Source organism: Physeter macrocephalus, chromosome 4 (assembly GCF_002837175.3).
Source record: "Physeter macrocephalus isolate SW-GA chromosome 4, ASM283717v5, whole genome shotgun sequence".
NCBI classification, from domain to species: domain Eukaryota; kingdom Metazoa; phylum Chordata; class Mammalia; order Artiodactyla; family Physeteridae; genus Physeter; species Physeter macrocephalus.
Genome location: NC_041217.1, coordinates 116813725 through 116834148, shown reverse-complemented (window position 1 = coordinate 116834148; position 20424 = coordinate 116813725). Strand labels below are relative to the sequence as shown.

Here is a 20424-nt window from a genome sequence, read left to right as displayed (position 1 = left end):
AAAGGATCTTGCTGTGATTTATGTCATAGAGTGTTCTTCCTATGTTTTCCTCTAAGAGTTTTATAGTGTCTGGTCTTACATTTAGGTCTCGAATCCATTTTGAGTTTATTTTTGTGTATGGTGTTAGGGAGTGTAAAACTGTCACTGTTTGCAGATGACATGATACACAGAAAATCTTAAAGATGCTACCAGAAAACTACTAGAGCTCATCAATGAATTTGATCAAGTTGCAGGATACAAAATTAATACACAGAAGTCTTTTGCATTTCTATACATTAACAATGAAAGATTGGAAAGAAAAATTAAAGAAACAATCCCATTTACCATCACGTCAAAAAGAATAAAATACCTAGGAATAAACCTATCTAAGGAGGCAAAAGACATGTACTCCAAAAACTATAACATGCTGATGAAAGAAATCAAAGGTGACACAAACAGATGGAAAGATATACCATATTCTTGGATTGGAAGAGTCGATATTGTCAAAATGACTTCACAACCCAAGGCAATCTACAGATTCAACGCAATCCCTATCAAATTACCAATGGCATTTTTCACAGAACTAGAACAAAAAATCTTAAAATATGTATGGAGACAAAAAAGACCCTGAATAAACACCTAGAGGGCTGGGATAAGGAAGGTGGTAGGGAGATGCAAGAGGGAGGGGATATGGGGATATATGTATACATATAGCTGATTCACTTTGTGATACAGCAGAAACTAACACACAATTGTAAAGCAATTATACTCCAATAAAGATGTTTAAAAAAAAAAAAAAGACCCCAAATAGCCAAAGCAATCTTAAGAAAGAAAAACAGAGTTGGAGGAATCAGAGTCCCTGACTTCAGTCTATACTACAAAGCTACTGTTATCAAAACAGTATGGTGTGGCACAAAAACAGAAATATAGATCAATGAAACAGGATAGAAAGCCCAGAAAAAAGCACACACCTATGGTCAATTAATCTACAGCAAAGGAGGCAAAACTATACAATGGTGAAAAGACATTCTGTTCAATAAATAGTGCTGGGAAAACTGGACAGCTACCTGTTAAAAAATAAAATTAGAACATTTTTTAACACCATACACAAAAATAAACTCAAAATGGATTAAAGACCTAAATGCAAGACCAGTTACTATAAAAATCTTAGAGGAAAACATAGAACACTCTTTGACATAAATTGCAGCAATATCTTTTTTGATCCATCTCCTAGAGTAATGGAAATAAAACCAAAAATAAACAAATGGGACCTCATGAAACTCAAAAGCTTCTGCACAGCAAAGGAAACAGTTTATGGAAACAAAACAAAAAGACAACCCACAGAATTGGAGAAAATATTTGCAAACAATGTAACTGACAAGGGATTAATCTCCAAAGTTTATAAACAGCTCACATGGCTCAATATCAAAAAAACAAACAACTAATTTTAAAATAGGCAGAAGGGGCTTCCCTGGTGGCGCACTGGTTGAGAGTCCACCTGCCGATGCAGGGGACATGGGTTCATGCCCCGGTCCAGGAAGATCCCACATGCCGTGGAGCGGCTGGGCCCGTGAGCCATGGCTGCTGAGCCTGCGCATCCAGAGCCTGTGCTCTGCAACGGGAGAGGCCACAATAGTGAGAGGCCCGCGTACCGCAAAAAAAAAAAAAAAAAAAAAAAAATAGGCCGAAGACCTAAATAGGCATTTCTCCAAAGAAGACATACAGATGGCCAAAAGGCATATTAAAAGATGCTCAGGGCTTCCCTGGTGGCGCAGTGGTTGAGAATCTGCCTGCCAATGCAGGGGACATGGGTTCGTGCCCTGGTCCGGGAAGATCCCACATGCCGCGGAGCGGCTAGGCCCGTGAGCCATGGCCGCTGAGCCCGCGCATCTGGAGCCTATGCTCCACAACGGGGGAGGCCACAGCAGTGAGAGGCCTGCGTACTGCAAAAAAAAAAAAAAAAAAAAAAAAGATGCTCAACATTGTTATTTATTAGAGAAATGCAAATCCAAACTGCAATGAGATATCACCTCACACCAGTCAGAATGGCCATCATCAAAAAATCTACAAACAATAAATGCTGGAGAGGGTGTGGAGAAAAGGGAACCCTCCTATGCTGTTGGTAGGAATATAAATTGGTACAGCCACTCTGGAGAACAGTATGGAGTTTTCTTCAAAACTAAAAATAGAACTACCCATATGACCCAGCAATCCCACTCCTGGGCATATATCCAGAGAAAACCATGGTTCAAAAGGAGACATGCACCCCAATGTTCATTGCAGTGCTGTTTACAATAGCCTAGACATGGAAACAGCCTAAATGTCTATCCACATATGAATGGATAAAGAAGATGTGGTACATATATACAATGGACTATTATTCAGACATTAAAAAGAAGAAAATAATGCCATTTGCAGCAACATGGATGGACCTGGAGATTATCATACTAGGTGAAGTAAATCAGAAAGAGAAAGACAAATGTCATATGATATCACTTATATGTAGAACCTAAAAAAGTAATTCAAATGAATGTATTTACAAAACAGAAAGAGACTCACAGACTTCAAACGTATGGTTACCAGGAGGAGGAGAGGGATAGATTGGGAGTTTGGGATTGATATGTACACACTGCTATATTTAAAATAGATAACCAGTAAGGACCTACTGTATAGCACAGGGAACTCTGCTCAATATTCTGTAAAAACCTAAATGGGAAAAGAATTTGAAAAGGAATAGATACATGTATATGTATAACTGAATCACTTTGCTGTACACCTGAAATTAACACAACATTGTTAATCAACTAAACTCCAATATAAAAGAAAAAGAAAAAGAAAAAAAGAAGTACATAGGGCAGTGCATAGATGTGGTCAGGTGATCAGTGAGGTGAGGAGAGGCTTTTCTAAGACAAGAGATGCTTCAGCTGAGATCTGAAAGATGAGTAAGAGGTAACCAGGTATGTGTGAGAAAGTAAAAGAACAGGAAAGGATACGGGGCACAGGGGATGTTCAGAAAGAGGAAATAGACTGTATAAGCAGGAAGAGGCACAGCATCTGGAATGAGGCCAGTGTGACTGATTGCAGAGTAAAGGGGAAGGGGATGTGAGATGAGCCTGGAAAGTGGGGCAATGGGAAGTACTGAAGAGTTGTTTTCTTTTGTTTCAGGTAGAGGAGGGTGTGTTAACATTATATTTGTGTTTAAATTTTTAAAAAAGATTGTTCTGGCTGCAATTTGAAGAACACTTGGAGGAAGGCGAGAATGGATCAGGGAAGTCCAGGGAGAGGCTGCAGTAGTCCAGGCAAGAGATCATGAATGGTACGTTGGAGTGGATTAGTGGAGGAGATGGACAGGAAGGGATGAATTTGAGAGGTACTTGTGAGGTAAAATCAACAGGACTTTATGTTGGAATGGAAATGAGAGCCAAGAGGGAGTCAGCTGTTGAAGATGATGCCTGCGTTTTTAACTTGTACAGCTGGGTGGATGGTAGTGACATTCCCTGAGCAAAAACACTAAGAAGACACCAGCTCCATAAGGAAAGAGCATGAGTATCATTTTAGACATGCTGAGTACAAAGTGCTTTAATGCACCCAAGTAGAGAATTCAAGTGAAGAGTTAAATACACAGGTCTGGTGCTTAGAGGAAAGATCTGGGCTGGACATATAAATCTGTGAGCTTCTGAATATAGGTAGAGCTTGAAATTGAGTGGAGATGAGATACTTAAAGAAAGAGAGCAGAATTGAGAAGAGAGAGAAGAGGGTCTAAAGCTGAGTACTGAGGAAATTTAAAGGCTGGGTAGAGGAAGAGCAAAGGCAGCAAAAAAGATGTGAAAGAAGCTGTTAGAAAGATAGGAGGAAAGTCAGCAGAATGTGGTATTCTAAAAGCCAAAGAAAACAGTATTTCAAGAAGCAGAGAGTGTCAAGTGTTGATTCAAAGATTAGAAAAAGGGAGAATGGAAAATGGCCATTGTATATAGAAACGTGGAGGAAATTGCTGACCTTCCAAAGAGCTGCTGGGGGAGGCTGTCTTGTTTGTTTGTAATAGAAGACACTTGAACATGTTTAAAAACTCATAGGAAGGATCCACTCATTCATGAGAAGGATAATAGACAAGAGAGAGGCAGTTTCCTCTGAATGCAGGAGGAACTAAAGCACAGGGTTTTCAAGCACAGGTGGAGAGACAGGCCTAAGAGCAGAAGAGGGACCACACGCGCCTTGTAACAGAAGGAACATCGTTCGGATGGGAGTGTGGGTTTGTATGTTTAATAGTGGGACACTGATGAGGCAAAGCCATCTGTTAAGAGTGCAAGATTTGAAGCAAGTGGAGGATTGAAACATTGTGGAATCCAGCAAAGAATGAACTAAGGAAACCTAACAGGATTGGAGTCTCATATAGAGTATGAGAGCCCATTTGACATGAGTCCTGAAAATTGGTTTTTGGCCAATCGATCCTTTTCATGTTTTTCCATTTTTTTAGCAAATGTTAGTTGGGTGTCCCAGAGGTGCCAGACACTCTTCTAGGACTAAAGATACAGAGGGCGGAGGAACTCCCAAGGGGCACAGAAATTGTCCATAGTATGTTTCACTCAGTAATGGAATTTTACCGAATATGCTAACAGGGCAGAGCATTAGCAGTGTAAGGGATGGTGCACCAAGGACAGGAAGGGAAGTGGACAGACCACAGTTAGGGAGCAAAGCCCAGAAGACCTAGAAGTACATTTGAGTTCTTTAAAAATATAACTCTATGTCACAAATATGAACCAGCTCTTTATTAAAAAGAATATTTGATCCTAGCAATCCTACAAGGATCATTTCAAACCCTGCTTCTTCTTCCTTGAGACCTTCTCTAATAATTAGAGTAGACATTCATTTCTTGCCTGTCCCCCTGAACACCCAAAGCACTTGAGGTTCATACCCTACGTCTTAGCACTTGATTATATGTAATTTTGTATTTCACTGCACACTGACTTATATTACTCCCTGATTGTGTCCTTCATGCATCCATTATGAGAAAGAACATTACTGTAGAGCCAGACAGACCTAGTTCAAATTCAGTGCCACACTTATGGGTTGCAAGTTACTTAACCTCTTCAAGCCTGAGTTTCTTCATCTGTAAATACAGACATAATACCCCCAGGCTATTTGCATTAAAAGAGATGATCCACATAAAAGCACCTGACACAGTCAACCATCCAGTAAATATTTCCTCTTCTTTCTTTCCTTCTTGAGAAGGAGGACGCTATCATGTACTTCTTTTGTGTCTACTACACTGTGACAGGGACAGTGCCAGGATCAAAATAGACTTACTGAATAAAATCATAATGCCACATTCCCCGGTCAGAACAGATAACAGACTTTAATGTGTGTGTGCACACGTGTGTATTTCAAAAGAATTTCCGTAAAGATATTCAGCTTCTAAATCAAGAAATATTACACTAAGCCAAAACCTGTGTTAGGTTGTATGTGTAAAGCTGATTTAAAATAGTGCCATTCCCAAAGCAGTATATTTCAGCAATACAGCACTGATCATAATTTGGAGATTTATCGAGTTGTAGCTGACACCCTGAGTCCTATTCTAATGGGTAAGTCAGGTTTTTCCGGCAAGTTCTACAAGGACTGACTGACACTGGGAAGCTGGAATGGCCAGGTTTACCTCTCAGCTCTGTAGGAAGTACCTGTACTTGGTAGTGAAAACTATTGGTGGCCTCTTGGAAGAATGAAAGCAGGGACTTAGGAGAGGAGAAGGACCAAGGTCAGAAAGATGTAAGTCTAGCTTTCCCCAAACACTAAAACAAAAATACCTGCTGCACGTTCAGACAGCCAGCCCTTCCTGACCGTCTCCATGGGCCACGGGCCATTTGCAGCTAATTGATTCTGTAAGAAGAAAGACAAGTCCCATTTTCAAACCTCATAAATTATATAAGGATGTATTTTCACCATTCTTTACTGAAAAGTCAAGGGTATCCTTCATATTTTCAGTATAGATATTAAACACTAAACAGCAGCATTGTCACTTAGGTTACCAGTTTTGTGCCAGAAGTTCAGTATATTTCCACACTCTGAGACATAAAAGTGAATGCCTCATCACAATGCAGGTCTGGTGTGACCCATCACAGGACTAGAGGAGAAATCTTTGCAGAAGGAAAAAGAACTGATAGAATTCCTTATTTCAAAGAATAGGATATACTCCAAGGGTAAAAACATATGAAGGACTGATCAGTAGAGACAGTTTGCTTTTCTCTTTTCAAAAACCCTATTATTCTTGTTAGACAGGTTTTATAATTAATTTCATGAGCTCCTGTGATATCTTATTAACCGGAGTAACCTTGAATGCCCTGTCATTTTGAAGGCAAAATGAAAATATTTGTGATAACATAATAGCATCCCTGCATAATAAAGGAAAGGAAATAGAACTCATGTGTGACCCGTGATGTGATGTGCCTTGGAGCCTTAAAAGACAGGAAACTGTTGTTAATAGGAAACCAGATAACCTTCTGGGCTTATTATGTATTTACAGAAGTAAGGGTGGGGAGAGTGCACAAAAGCCTGAAAACCCAATCTAAAAGCAAACACAGGCTCATACAGACTTAAATGTGAGTGGCAAGAAAGGGATGTGGGGAGGCTGCCCTTTGCTCCTTGGATTCGGTTGCCAAGGAGCAAGGTTACCATTGTCCACCAACTGATGAATTATCTGTCTTTTTCTGTGGGGTTTCGGGAATTTTTGTGTCAAATCCATGGTTTTATCAGGAATGGTGGTTGCAGCTAGGCAAATAAAGGCCCCCAGGCTTAGAGTCCTGGACGGGTTTGAATTCTGCTTCTACCACTTAGTGGCTTCGTGATGCTAACACATCCACTTACTTCCCTGAGCCTCAGTTTCCAAATCTATAGAATGAAGAAAATAATGTGAAGATTAAAGAGCTGATTTCTATCAAGGCATTCTAACAGATGTAAAGCACTCTACGTGTAGTTACAGAAACATAAAGTCTTAACATGATGATTGTTTACTGTAAGTTTCTCATATCCTCTTTTGAATGTAGATAGAAAATACTATAGAACAACAGTTTTACCATTCAGGATTTTGGAAGGACCCCTCCCTTCAAAATACATTAAATAATAGCACAGAGAGGAAGAAAATAATAAAACAGTGAAAATTTACTTGGGATTCCAGGCCCATCCTGAAAGGTTTCAGCAGACTTGCCTTACTTTTACCAGCACTTATTCCTATTTCTGTCATAGCACTCATCACAGGTGTTATGGTCATTTGTATACATGTCTTTCTCCCCCAGGAGATTATACCTAGGGACCTGGACAATGTCTACTGCACTATAATTCCTCAATTCTTTGCATAATGCTTGAGAAAGTATAGGAAGGCAATTCCGAAATATTTTCTTCACAAACAGAATAAAGAAGAATCTCAAAGGGAAGTACAAGGAAGAAGCCTGATATTCTATAAACTATAAACAGAGAACAGGGATTAAAACAAATCTACATGCAATGGTGACTTTTTAAAATTTACATGTTTTCAAAAGAGGGTAGCAGGATGTTAAGGGATCTAAAAACTATCAGACGAGAAGTGGTTGAAGGATCTGGATATATCTAAGTGGAGAAGTACGTTTTCCTGAGAGTATGGCCTGCCCACTCCATGGTGGGCGGGGCTTGTGGTCTGGTTCACAACTCTTGTTTCCAGTGCCTTGCACAGCACCTGACTCATGCTCAACAATGAACTGTTCAGTGAAGAAGTTCGGTTATCTGTAAGGGACTATATTATTTTAGAAGAGGGAACTAGACTTCTATATTACTATGTAAGAGAGAATCAGGTCCTAGAGATGGTAATTACAAAGGTGCAATTCAGATCAATGGAGGAAGGAGTTTTCTAACTAGTGTTATCCAGCTGGATACCTCACTGAAGATATTCAAACAAATTCTAGGTAGCCATTCTTCAGGGATGCTTACAAAAAATGATTTTTGTACTGGGTGGGAAAATTATATGCCTCCTAAGGTCCTTTCCATCTCTGAGTCTGTTTGTTTAAGAAAGGGCCAAAGTGTGTGTGTATGTGTGTGTGTGTGTGTGTGTTTGTGTGTGTGTAACATCAACTCCCACCATCATTATCCCAGAAATATCTAAATATCACCCCCACTAGCCTGCTTCAGTACCTAAAGTCTTATCTCTATGGAATCTAAAGCGGGGTGATATTGTGTCACTAGGAGGTCTCTCTCAATTTTTCATCATTAGCTTATATCATTTAACCAAATGTAACTAACTGCAGCTGAATAAAATTTCTGTCATCTTAGAACATTGTTAATTGTACAATCCTTTTCAGGCTTAAATTCAGACCAGTAAAAATTATTGTATTATGAAATATCAAAAATCATAGGAGTTTTCTTTTAAAAGGTAACCCTATTAGGAGGAGTAGAAACATATTAAGTAATTGTTGGCCATTGACCCTGAAGCACAAATGAGTTCCTTATTATTAAGCAGAGCTGGTGTTGTGCAGGGGTGTACTGTGGTTAAAACCATGGGTTGGGATGTTAGACTGTCTGGATTTAAGTTCTGGTTCTGCCAATTACTACCCATGTGACCTTGAACTTCTCAATGCCAAAGTTTCCTCACTTGCAAAATGGGGGTTTTGTGAAAACTAAATGAGATAATATATACCATACACTTAGAACAATGATAATTGCTAAAACGTATCAAGTACCTATGGAGAATGAGGCACAATGGTAAGCAGTATTCAGTTATTTTAACAACCCTACCTGCAGCCCCAAGTTTCACTTGAGACTTAGAGATACTAAGCAACTTTTCCCAGATCACACAGCGGGAGAGAGGCAGAGCTGTACCACACTGCACCCTCTCCATCCTCTCCAGTGCCAGAACCTGTGCTCCTAGCCTCCACCACCTCCTCACTGAGGAGGTTGCTCTCTAGCCTTGCATTTGTGAGGGATTTTTAGAGTAAGAACCTGCAAGAAAAGTAATCATAATAATAGCTAAAATTTCTTGAGTGCTTTCTATGTTTCAGGCACTATTCAGAGCACATTACATTAAACCTGGCCACAATCTTGTGAGGCTTTTTTTTTTTTTAATTCCCATTTTACAGATGTAGAACTAAGACCCAGAAAGGTTAAGTAACATGTCAAGGATTCAAAACCAGGCAGTCTGACATTACTGAGACTAAGTTTTAACCACCACACTATGGTTCCATTTCAGGATAGCCCTTGAAGGGGACTTTGGAAAACCAAGAAACCATGTTCAGTTCCAAGATCTAAAGGAAGACGGGGTGTTGGGGTGAGGAGGAATCAAAGACAGTTGGAGCTCATTTACCCTTTGATGATTTTGCTAGAACTCCCCACGAGGTCAGGAGTGGGAATGGGCCCAGAGAAGAACAGATGGGATGGACTTTGGAGGCACACCATGTAGCAGTAGGGATGGGGCTTCTGTTTGCTTGTCTTGTCTTTTTTTGTTTTTTTTTTTTGGCTGCTTTGGGTCTTCGTTGCTGCGCACGGTCTTTCTCTAGTTGTGGCGAGTGGTGGCTGCTCTTCGTTGCGGCGCTCAGGTTCCAGGTGCGCGGACTTCAGTAGTTGTGGCTCACGGGTCTCTAGAGCGCAGGCTGAGTAGTTGTGGCGCACGGGCCTCGTTGCTCTGAGACATGTGGGATCTGCCCAGACCAGGGCTCGAACCTGTGTCCCTTGCATTGGCAGGCGGACTCTTAACCACTGCGCCACCAGGGAAGCCCTGCTTGTCTTGTCTTTGATTTAGAAGCTTGCTGACTCATGAAGAACACACTTGGTTCTAAAGAGTAAATGCAACAACACTCCTTTTAAAACCACTTTGCTTTTTGATTAATCTTGTCTAGAGGAAAGTGGCAGAGAACACAACCTAAAACTTGCAGTTTTTTACTGTATGTTCATAACCTTGAAGAAAATTCAGAGTCAACAGCTTTTATTAAGTGCTATCCTGTGCCCAGAGCTCTCATGATCTGGCTTCATCTTAACCACAGCCCTGGGAGGAAAGTATCATTATCCCTAAAGTCACACAACTAGTAATGTCTTCACTCCAAGTTCATCTCTTTCCAGTAAGTCATGCTGCTGCCCCAGAATCTATCATAATGATCCCCAGAAAACCTCTCCTCACACACGCACACAAAAACTAGCTTATATTTTATCCTAGTATTTGCAATCATAAGAGTAGATCTCTTCACAGGCTTATATAAAATGAGCAAACCCTGTAAACAAACGTGTAAGATTGTAAAAAATGTCAAGTTTGTCAAAATGTCAAGATTGCTTCTCTTTCAGTACATAATATGCTTCCATTTCCTTGTTTTGTTATTGTTTTTAGTTTAACAACTTTTTTCTTATTTATAAAATCAAAACTACATGCCAGGGAAAGTTTGGAAAATTACAATGAGTATAAAAAAGAAAATTAACATTAATATTTTGGAGCATTTCATTGATTACTAGATAGATATTTAATCAAGTTATAATCAAATTTTTTCATTTAATAATATAGACTTGCCCATGTCATTCATCATTTTTGTAAACACATTTTTAATGACAGTATAAAATATAATTCTACTATTCTACTATAAATATAGTATTAGGTGTACTATGTTTATTTTCATCATTCCCCCACTGCAGGGCACTATTTTTCGTCTTTTCACTGCTATAAACATTGCTGCCCTGGAATATCATTACACATCAACTTTGCCCAAATCTCTGATCATTATTCTAGGAGAGATTACTAATACCGGGATTATTGGGCCAAAGTGTATTAAGGGTAGTATTGCAACATTTCCACTTCTTTTTAATTAGATACACTTCAATAATAAAGCAAGGATGATTGATGGGACAAAAGAATTCTAAGGAGGAAGATTTTTAGATAAGGCTGTTTATCTAAATTGTTTGAAATAAGAGCTGTCAAACTGGGTCAGATTTAGTCCCACATGACTCAGGATGCAGAGTGTACATTAAATACTAAAATATCTGCAGTCCATTGATCAAGAGGCCAGTCCTCCAAAATGACAGTCACCCTCGTGGCCAGGCTAGGTTAAGTCTCTAGGACGTGTAGCAGAACCCCTCCCAGGCTTTTCCTTGCAAACAAATTAAGTCCACAATCAGTCCTTAATTTCACAAGCAGTTGCTTAGTTTCTTTGGGCCCGGCTCTGTGCTGGTGTTTCCGTGACCTTCTTCCTTTCTCTAGAAACAATATTACTCAAAACGTCCAAGAGTTTGTGTCATTTCCAAACACATAGGCTTTCTTAAATACTTAAAGCTAGTTCCCAGAACATCTCCATTAATCTTCTTATGTTTCATTTGACCTTCCTATTATCTATGGAGGAAAACGTGTTTTTAAAGGAACGAAAGAAATTTGTAGAAGCAGAAGTAGGAAATAAAACTAAATTGATTTTTATAAGATATATAAGACAGACTAAAAGATATAGAGAATGATATAGCAAACACCATTTACCCACTTTCCAGCTTAAGAAATAAAATATTGCAAATAATTGAAGGCTTCTGTGCCCTGCCACAATCACTTCCCCTGGCCCTTTCCAGAGGTGTCTACTATTCTGAATTCAGACTTTATCAATACCACATCTGTCTTTATATTTCTACTCTGTGTGCAGCTATGTCACTAGAATATATGTTCCAGGAAAGCAGGCACTTTGCTTTATTCACTGCCATATGACCAGCACTTAAAACTGCATCTGGCACAGGGTAGGTATTCAATAAAGATTTATTTTATGTAAAATAGATTGTGTATTTCCAAGCAGTGTAGGGTTTTTTTTTTTTCATGTTTCTGACCCTTATAAATTGTTCCATGTTGTACACATCCTCCTCAATGTATGCTGATAACGTAACTCTGCTTCATTCATTTTTACTGCAACATAGCATTCCAATGTAAGACTATAACACAATTTAGTTATCCATTCTTCTGACAGTGGGCATTTAGGTTATTTCCAGTGTTTAATTCTGTAAATTTGGTGCAGTGAACATCCTGGCACATTCTTATTCAATTGTGTAGGAGTTTCTCTATAACAAATAACAGGGGAGAAAGTGGAAAGAGACTGACCCTTGTCTTTCCTAAATCTCTTCCTCTTCCAAATCTCTGCTGGGGTGAATGGAAAGATGGGAAATCAGCACAGCCCTCTGGGCATCACAAGTAAAATGGGGCCAGTTGGCCAGCTAATCTTTCAATGGGTTTGTGCATCTTCAACTTTACTACGCATTTCCAAACTGCTCTCACCAAACTGATTCTTTTAAATATTTAAATGTAATAATTTTGCACCCAAAGTAATTGGATTTATGCAATTCTGTCACTTTGTGCAATTCTATCAGTAAAAAACTGTGTACGGGGCTTCCCTGGTGGCGCAGCGGTTGCGCGTCCGCCTGCCGATGCAGGGGAACTGGGTTCGCGCCCTGGTCTGGGAGGATCCCACGTGCCGCGGAGCGGCTGGGCCACAGCACAGGGAGGCCCGCATACCACAAAAAAAAAAAAAAAACAAAAAACAACTGTGTACGCACAGTTATGCTGTACTTGAAGTATACATATCAACTCTAAACTAGAAACGTTTTTAGCAACAGTGGTACAGTAGTTAGGTAAGGACTGTAGACTGCCTGCATGTAACATTTCTGTATTTTTCTAAATCAGGCCCTGTCCTTGTAGGTAATGGAAGTTTCATTCTCAGTCATGGTATGAGAAGCCCCTTCTTCCTTTCCTTCAGGGTCTTACTATGAGTCTGAGAAGACTTACCTGGTCCAAAAAGTTTGAGGAAGAGTCTTTGGTTTTCAGCTCTTTATGGTCCACATGAGATGGCTTATTGTTCAAGCCTGTGTTTATCCACTCAGAAGTGGACTGCGGCACTCACAGCAGGCACGCTACTGTGACCAGCTGGACCACAGGGGCAGCTGAGATCCCAGCCATCCACCTTCCAAACCCACTATTGGTCTTGGTGTTTCCTGGGACTGTTGGTGTAGGAGTGGGGTCAGGTCCCCTCAATTCACAAACTACCAACCTTTTTGCTGGAATATTTGCACTCTCCTGGCTGGGAAAGGCAGTATTGGCCCATTCCCCTCTCCTCAATTCCTACTTTAATCGTACCCTTTCTTGGACAATGCTACTCTTAGCGCTTAGCATTCTCTTGTTTATTTATATTTGTTTTTGTAATGAACCAACAGCAGAAAATAAGACATGATTACTTCTTCATCACATATCTGACTAGCTTTATTTCTAGAGATTTTTAATCATTTTGATTTTCATCAGCTTTTATTTACTCTGAGAATGATTGCATTCAACTGACGTATATTTAAATTCTATAAACCAGACCATAGCTATCTGGTTGGCTTTATGTTTTCCAAAGAGATTTCAAATAGATTTACAAAAGCAGGAAATTAATATTTATTAATTTATTAATAAAAAAAAAACATTGTCAGTTGAATAGATAGCACTTCTGTCTACCTGCAGCTCTTCACTATGGAAAGTGAAGTCTTGGCAAAACTATGTTTTAAAAGCTCTCTAGGAGATTTTAATGTGCAGCTGGCGTGAGACCCACTGCCACTAGCTTAGAAGGCTGATAGCTGAAAGGGATCAAGTGCCCAAAAATAGTAGAGCAGATCAAAAGCACCAGGAGCAGTGCTTTCCAAAATGTAAGAAAATATGATCTTTTCAAATTTGTTTAAATGTGAAAAATGTGTGCCAGTTCATGAAGGTGACCCCATGTCAGAGTAAGTGTAAGTGGGGTGCCAGGGATTTTGCAAGTTCCATACAGTTTTTCAGCTTTGCCTTTGCAAAGTGTCTGGTGGAGAAAACCACCAGAGAAGCTCCTAAAACAGCAAATAATTTCTCAAGATTTACAGTTTTGAAATACCTACAAAGATTAGACTGTAGTCTCTGAACCTGCAGGAAAATGAGACTAAACCCCACTCCAAAAGCCGTTTCCCCTCTGAGCAGGGAGAGGTCTCATTCGGCATCAGCCTGAATAAAGAATTCTCAGGGGACTTCCCTGGTGGCACAGTGCTTAAGGATCCACCTGCCAATGCAGGGGACACAGGTTCGATGTCTGGGAAGATCCCACATGCCGCGGAGCAGCTAAGCCCGTGCACCACAACTACTGAGCCCGCGCTCTAGAGCCCGCGAGCCACAACTATTGAAGCCCCTGTGCTTAGAGCCCGTGCTCCACAACAAGAGAAGCCACTGCAATGAGAAGCCCGTGCACTGCAACGAAGAGTAGCCCCAGCTCGCCGCAACTAGAGAAAACCCGCGCACAGCAATGAAGACCTAACGCAGCCAAAAATTAATTAATTTAATAATTAATAATTAATTAATTAATTAAAGACTTCTCAGGAGGTTAACAGACTGTCTTCTGGTATTACACCTGCTGGAGCAGAGCCACCTGGACATGGGTACATTTTCCCATCTCCAAACTTGAGCTGGGGCCTAGAAGGTGAGTAGGATTTGACCAGGCAGAGAGCGTGTGTGCGGGGAAGAGAGAACACATGTAAAAGCACAGACTTGAAAGAATGAGCAGGGCCCACAGTTCCAAGTAAGATTACCAAGCATCCCAACTTGCCTGGTTCTGTCTTGATTTAAAAGCTGAAAGTTCGGGCTTCCCTGGTGGCGCAGTGGTTGAGCGTCCGCCTGCCAATGCAGTGGACACGGGTTCGTGCCGCGGTCCGGGAGGATCCCACATGCCGTGGAGCGGCTGGGCCCGTGACCCATGGCCGCTGAGCCTGCGCGTCCGGAGCCTGTGCTCCGCAACGGGAGAGGCCACAACAGTGAGAGGCCCGCGTACCGCAAAAAAAAAAAAAAAAATTGCTGAAAGTTCCACATGCTGGGAACCCCTTGCTCTTGGCAAACAGGGACAGTTGGTCACTCTAGTCTCAAAGAACGGTGAGGAGTGGTGTGCAGGGCATCACTGAAGTCTAAAGCCTGCTCTTCTCAACTGTCTTGTGCAGCTTGTTCTGAAGGCCTATAAAATTCCTCTGCATGGGCCTGTTTGACCCTCTTTCCAGTGTCTGGGGTCTGATGTCTTCCTCTCTAAAGTTTCTTCTATTTTTCTAGAGCACATCCTATAATAGCTTCCCTAAAAACAGCTGATGGAAGGTAAAAATTTTTGTCTTCCATTACTAAATGGTTTTACTCTTTCCTCATAATTTTCTGATGGGTTACTGGGTATTTAATCCAAGAGTGGCAGTTAGCTTTCCTGAAAATGTTGAAGGCATCATGCCATTGTCTTCTACCTCACCGGACTGCAGTCTGGGGTTATTCTGATTTTCCATCCTCTGTCATTGTGACCTATGTCTTCCCACCCTCCCCCCATCGCTGGAAGTTTTTAAAGATCTGAAGTTTCACAGTGATGTGCCTTGGTGTGGATCTTTTTTCATTCATTGCACTGGGCATTTGATGTGACCTTTCAAGGTGGAGACTCAGGTCCTTCAACCTTGGAGCATTTTATAATCTTTTTTTTTTTTTTGGCTCATTTTCTACCTTCTGCTATTGCTGTTCTTGCTTTTTAGTTAATCCTTTTTTTGGCCGCGCCCTCGGCATGTGGGATCTTAGTTCCCCAACCAGGGATCGAACGCACACCCCTTGCATTGACAGGGCTGAGTCTTAACCACTAGACCACCAAGGACGTCCCCTGCTCCTGCTTTATTGGATGTTAGGCTTCCTGAATTGACCCTCTCATTCTCTTCTCCCATTTTATGCCTCTTAACTTTTCTATTACGTTTTGCTTTCTGGGAAATTCCTTAACCTCACCTTCCAATTGTTCTACTGAATTTATTTCAGCTATTATATTTTTAATTTTCAAGAGCTCTTTCTTCTTTTCTAACTGTTCCTTTCACATGTCATAAGTTTTTATTTTGGGCTGTAATATCTCATATATTTTCTGAGAATAATAATGTTCAGATTACTTTCTAAATTTTCCTCATTTCTTACATTATTTTTATTTATTTTGGACGTATTTTGTTTATTTGGACCCCTTTCTTTCATATTCGAAAGTTTCTTCCTAAATTTTGGGATCCACAGCTGTCCATTTATATTAAAGGTGAGGCAGGTTAACAGCTCTGTGTGCATGGGGCCTCTGAAGTAGGAAGCTTTAGTCCAGCATGGTCAGGCAGTGTATTAGTTTCCTAGTACTGCCATAACAAATTACCACAGATTTAGTGACTTAAGATTGCATGAACTTATCACTTATAGTTCTGGGGGTCAGAAGTTCTTAAAGTCGAGATATCAGCAGAGCTGTCTGCCTTCTGCAGGCTCTAGGGGAGAAACTGTTTCCTTGCCTTTTCCAGCTTCCAGAGGCTGCCTGCATTCCTTAGCTTGTGGCCCCTTCCTCTGCCTTCAAGGTCAGCAGTGTAGCCTCTTCAAATCTATCTATCCCTCTCCCTCCCTCCCTTCTTCCCTCTCTGACAACTACTACTTTCTTACATCTCCTATTCTGACTCTGATCATCCTACCTCTCTCTTTAAGAGTTCATGTAAGGGCTTCCCTGGTGGCTCAGTGGTTAAGAATCTGCCTGCCAATGCAGGGGACATGGGTTCGAGCCCTGGTCCGGGAAGATCCCACATGCCACGGAGCAACTAAGCCCTTATGCCACAACTACTGAGCCTGCGCTCTAGAGCCCATGAGCCACAACTACTGAGCCCGTGTGCCACAACTACTGAAGCCCATGTGCCTAGAGCCCATGTTCCGCAACAAGAGAAGCCACCGCAATGAGAAGCCCGTGTACCACAGCGAAGAGTAGCCCCAGCTCGCTGCAACTAGAGGAAGCCCGCGTGCGGCAACAAAGACCCAACGCAGCCAAAACTAAAATTAAAAAAAAAAAAAAGAAAAAGAATTCATGTCATTATATCTAACCCTATAGCTTCTGAGTCAGTAAGTCTGAGATACAGTCTGAGAATGTGCATTTCTTACGAGTTCCCATGTGATGCTGATGCTTCTATTCCAGGAACCACACTTTGAGAACTACATACACATCTAGTGCAAACCTATGAGCATTGTCTGGCTCACCTCTATATCCCCAGCAGCTAGCATAGTATTTGGCACATAGTAAGGCCTCAGTCGATGGGAGCTATTATTATCATCATTACTAATATAAGGAGCTGGGGCAGGAAGAAGAGATACTATTTAAATTTGTCTTAAGTTTCTTGAACTAGGAAATAGTTGCTTAAATATCTGTGACTTTTGAATCATTAAAATTTTAATTTTAATTACATTTTAAATGAAATTTTAAAAAAATTTTTTTATCCTATTTTAAAGAAATAAAGCTTACAATCTTTTATCTGGTACTGTGCAAGTACCAAGTGGAAACACTGACATTCAGAGAAATCTGTGAAGGCTCTAAATCTCAGTCTTACAATGAGCAGAGCGATCATTTCAGGCTTCAGGTACATCTAGAATCTCAAAAATACGACACAGTTCTAGATCTTGTCCAAGAATATAAATATAAATTTCTTTAATAAAAGAGTCATCAAGACAGAAAAAAGAACATATTCAAATGTAGGGACTGTGTCCAATGGATGCTGATAAAGTGACTCGGACCTTAACAGAATGGGTCACCATACGCACAAAATAAGCAAAGGGGTAGATAGAGATTATGTCATTCCTAGCTTCATTGCAAAAGATGAATCAAATGAAGAGCTTTTAAAATGATAATAAATGTCACAGGAAATATACAAAGCATGACAAAGAAAGAATGGATATTTTTATGTAGACACACTCCTCCATCCTTTAAACAGGGATTTGTTACCAAACCCAGATTAGAACATTCATTTGTTTGCTCATGTACATTAGCACCAGTAAAAATGAAAAAACATAATACCCATTGTCTTTTGGAAGTTAATTTGCCAATCCTGCCAATCTACATTTCAAGTTGGTTTAAAATGATTCAGAGGGTCAACCAAAATATACTAGGAATATCATTTGAAGAACAGAAAATTTTCTTTGTAGAAGGACAAACAGTAAGTAGTCTTTGTAGAAGGACAAACGGTAATTTTCTTTGTAGAAGGACAAGCAAAGTAGAAAGCATTTCTGACTTTCTACTTTCTAAGACTATTTCCTGTCTTTCCAAGGTCCATAAGCTCTTATCCTACTAAAAAGTTGTAGACAAGAGACAAGATGGTCTGTATTATCCACATCATAAACTTTAGCATTACAGCTTCCACACAAGAAGATGAACAGGCCAAGGAACACTTTCACTGTCTTGATCTGTGTTAACTTGGCCTGGCACGTTGTAGGTGCTTAACAAATAACTGGATGGATGGATGGATGGATGGATGGGTGGATGGGTGGATGGGTGGAAGGATGAATGGCATAAACTTTAGCATTACAGCTTCCACACAAGAAGATGAACAGGCCAAGGAACACTTTCACTGTCTTGATCTGTGTTAACTTGGCCTGGCACGTTGTAGGTGCTTAACAAATAACTGGATGGATGGATGGATGGATGGATGGGTGGATGGGTGGATGGGTGGGTGGATGGGTGGATGGGTGGAAGGATGAATGGATGAGTTATATGTGAGTAGTACATGTTTGTTTTATAGAAATTATAAGATGTATTTAAAAGGAAAAGGAAGGGTAAGCTGGGATGAAGTGAGAGAGTAGCAGGGACATATATACACTACCAAATGTAAAATAGATAGCTAGTGGGAAGCAGCCTCATGGCACAGGGAGATCAGCTCGGTGCTTTGTGACCACCTAGAGGGGTGGGATAGGGAGGGTGGGAGGGAGATGCAAGAGGGAGGAGAAATGGGGATATATTTATATGTATAGCTGATTCACTTTGTTATACAACAGAAACTAACACACCACTGTAAAGCAATTATACTCCAAAAAAGATGTTAAAAAAAAAAGACAAATACTGTATGATATCATTTACAGGTAGAATTTAAAAATTTTTTAAAAACCCAAGTTCATAGATACAGAGAACAAATTTGGTGGTTGTCAGAAGCAGGGGCTGGGGGGAAGTAGGTGAAATGTGTGAAGGGAGTCAAAGGTACAAACTTCCCAGTTACAAAATAAATAAGTCCTGGGGATGTAATATACGACATGGCAACTATAGTTAATAATGTACTGTATTGCATTTTTGAAAGTTGCTCAGAGAGTAGATCTTAAAAGTTCTCATCACAAGAAAAAAAATTATAACTATGTATGGTGAAAGATGTTAACTAGACTTATGTGGTGATCATTTTGCAATATATATAAATATCAAATCATTATGTTGTACACCTGAAACTAATGTCAGTTATACCACAATAAAAAATAATAATAATCTTTAAAATGAAACAAACAAATACATAAATAAAAGGAAAAGGATCTATAACCATGGACCCACGTTTAAGCCATTTAATATGATAACATTTTAATTTTTTTAAAGAACTTTTTTATATACATACATTTTTATAAAAATGGGATCACAGTATTTTTACTCTTTAGTTGCCTATTTATTCACATAATACTATGTTGTGAACCTTTTTCAATACTAATCAATATGCTTCCTCACCATTTTTGAGTAGTTGCATAAAAGTAGAAAAAAACACAATAGTTTGGGAATTTTGTAGGTCTCTATACCTTAAAATAATAAAACTGGATTTGCTGAAAATATTCTTGAGATAAGCTAAGAATATTAATAACTTGAACCCTGCTTTAATGAAGAAAAGTAATTTATATCAATTCTGTGTAAACTAGAACCTCTGCATTGCTTCAGGTTATCTGAAAACTTTTTCTCTTGACTAATTTAATTGTATCCCTGCTGCCTTATCTGAAGCTTAACATCAAATCCTTTTTTATGGCATGCAAAGAATTCTGATCTTAATGGATAATCCTGTGGGATTATCATAAATATGGATTAGTTGGGTGTGAATTAATGAACCATTTCAAAAAATTATAGGAGAATGTTTGAGGGAGGCCCAGTAACTAGCACCCCTTCTCCATGCCTGACTTCTGAACAATTGAGAATTCTCCCAAACACTCCCCATCTCCTCTGGAGAGGAGTAAGTGGCCAGAGCTCAGCAGAGTTAGTCTGTTAATAAGTTAGGCCCACATTGATTTAGTGCTTTTATAAAGCATCTCATCTGAGTCAAGAAAATGTCAATATGTCGATTCAACAACTACGTATTTAACACCTACTAAATTCCGGACACAGTGCCAGATTCTGGGGTTACCAAATTTAATTAAGATTCTCTTAGTCCTTACCTTCAAAGATCTCAGGCTGTGGGAAAGACAAGCATGTTACAAAAACATACCCTCATTATGTGAGTACCTTAGTTAAGATTCTTTTGGTTGCAAGTTACAAAAACCTGTTTAGGGCTTCCCTGGTGGCGCAGTGGTTGAGAGTCCGCCTGCCGATGCAGGGGACGCGGGTTCGTGCCCCGGTCCGGGAGGATCCCACATGCCGTGGAGCGGCTGGGCCCGTGAGCCATGGCCGCTGAGCCTGCGCCTCCGGAGCCTGTGCTCCG

At 40.1% G+C, this 20424-nt stretch overlaps 1 protein-coding gene across 1 annotated transcript in view; it reads left to right on the top strand.

Annotated features, from left to right (window-relative positions):
• The window catches only part of AK5 (adenylate kinase 5), a 244602-nt gene that overhangs the window by 141180 nt on the left and 82998 nt on the right, over positions 1 to 20424 (top strand). The window lies entirely within an intron of this gene.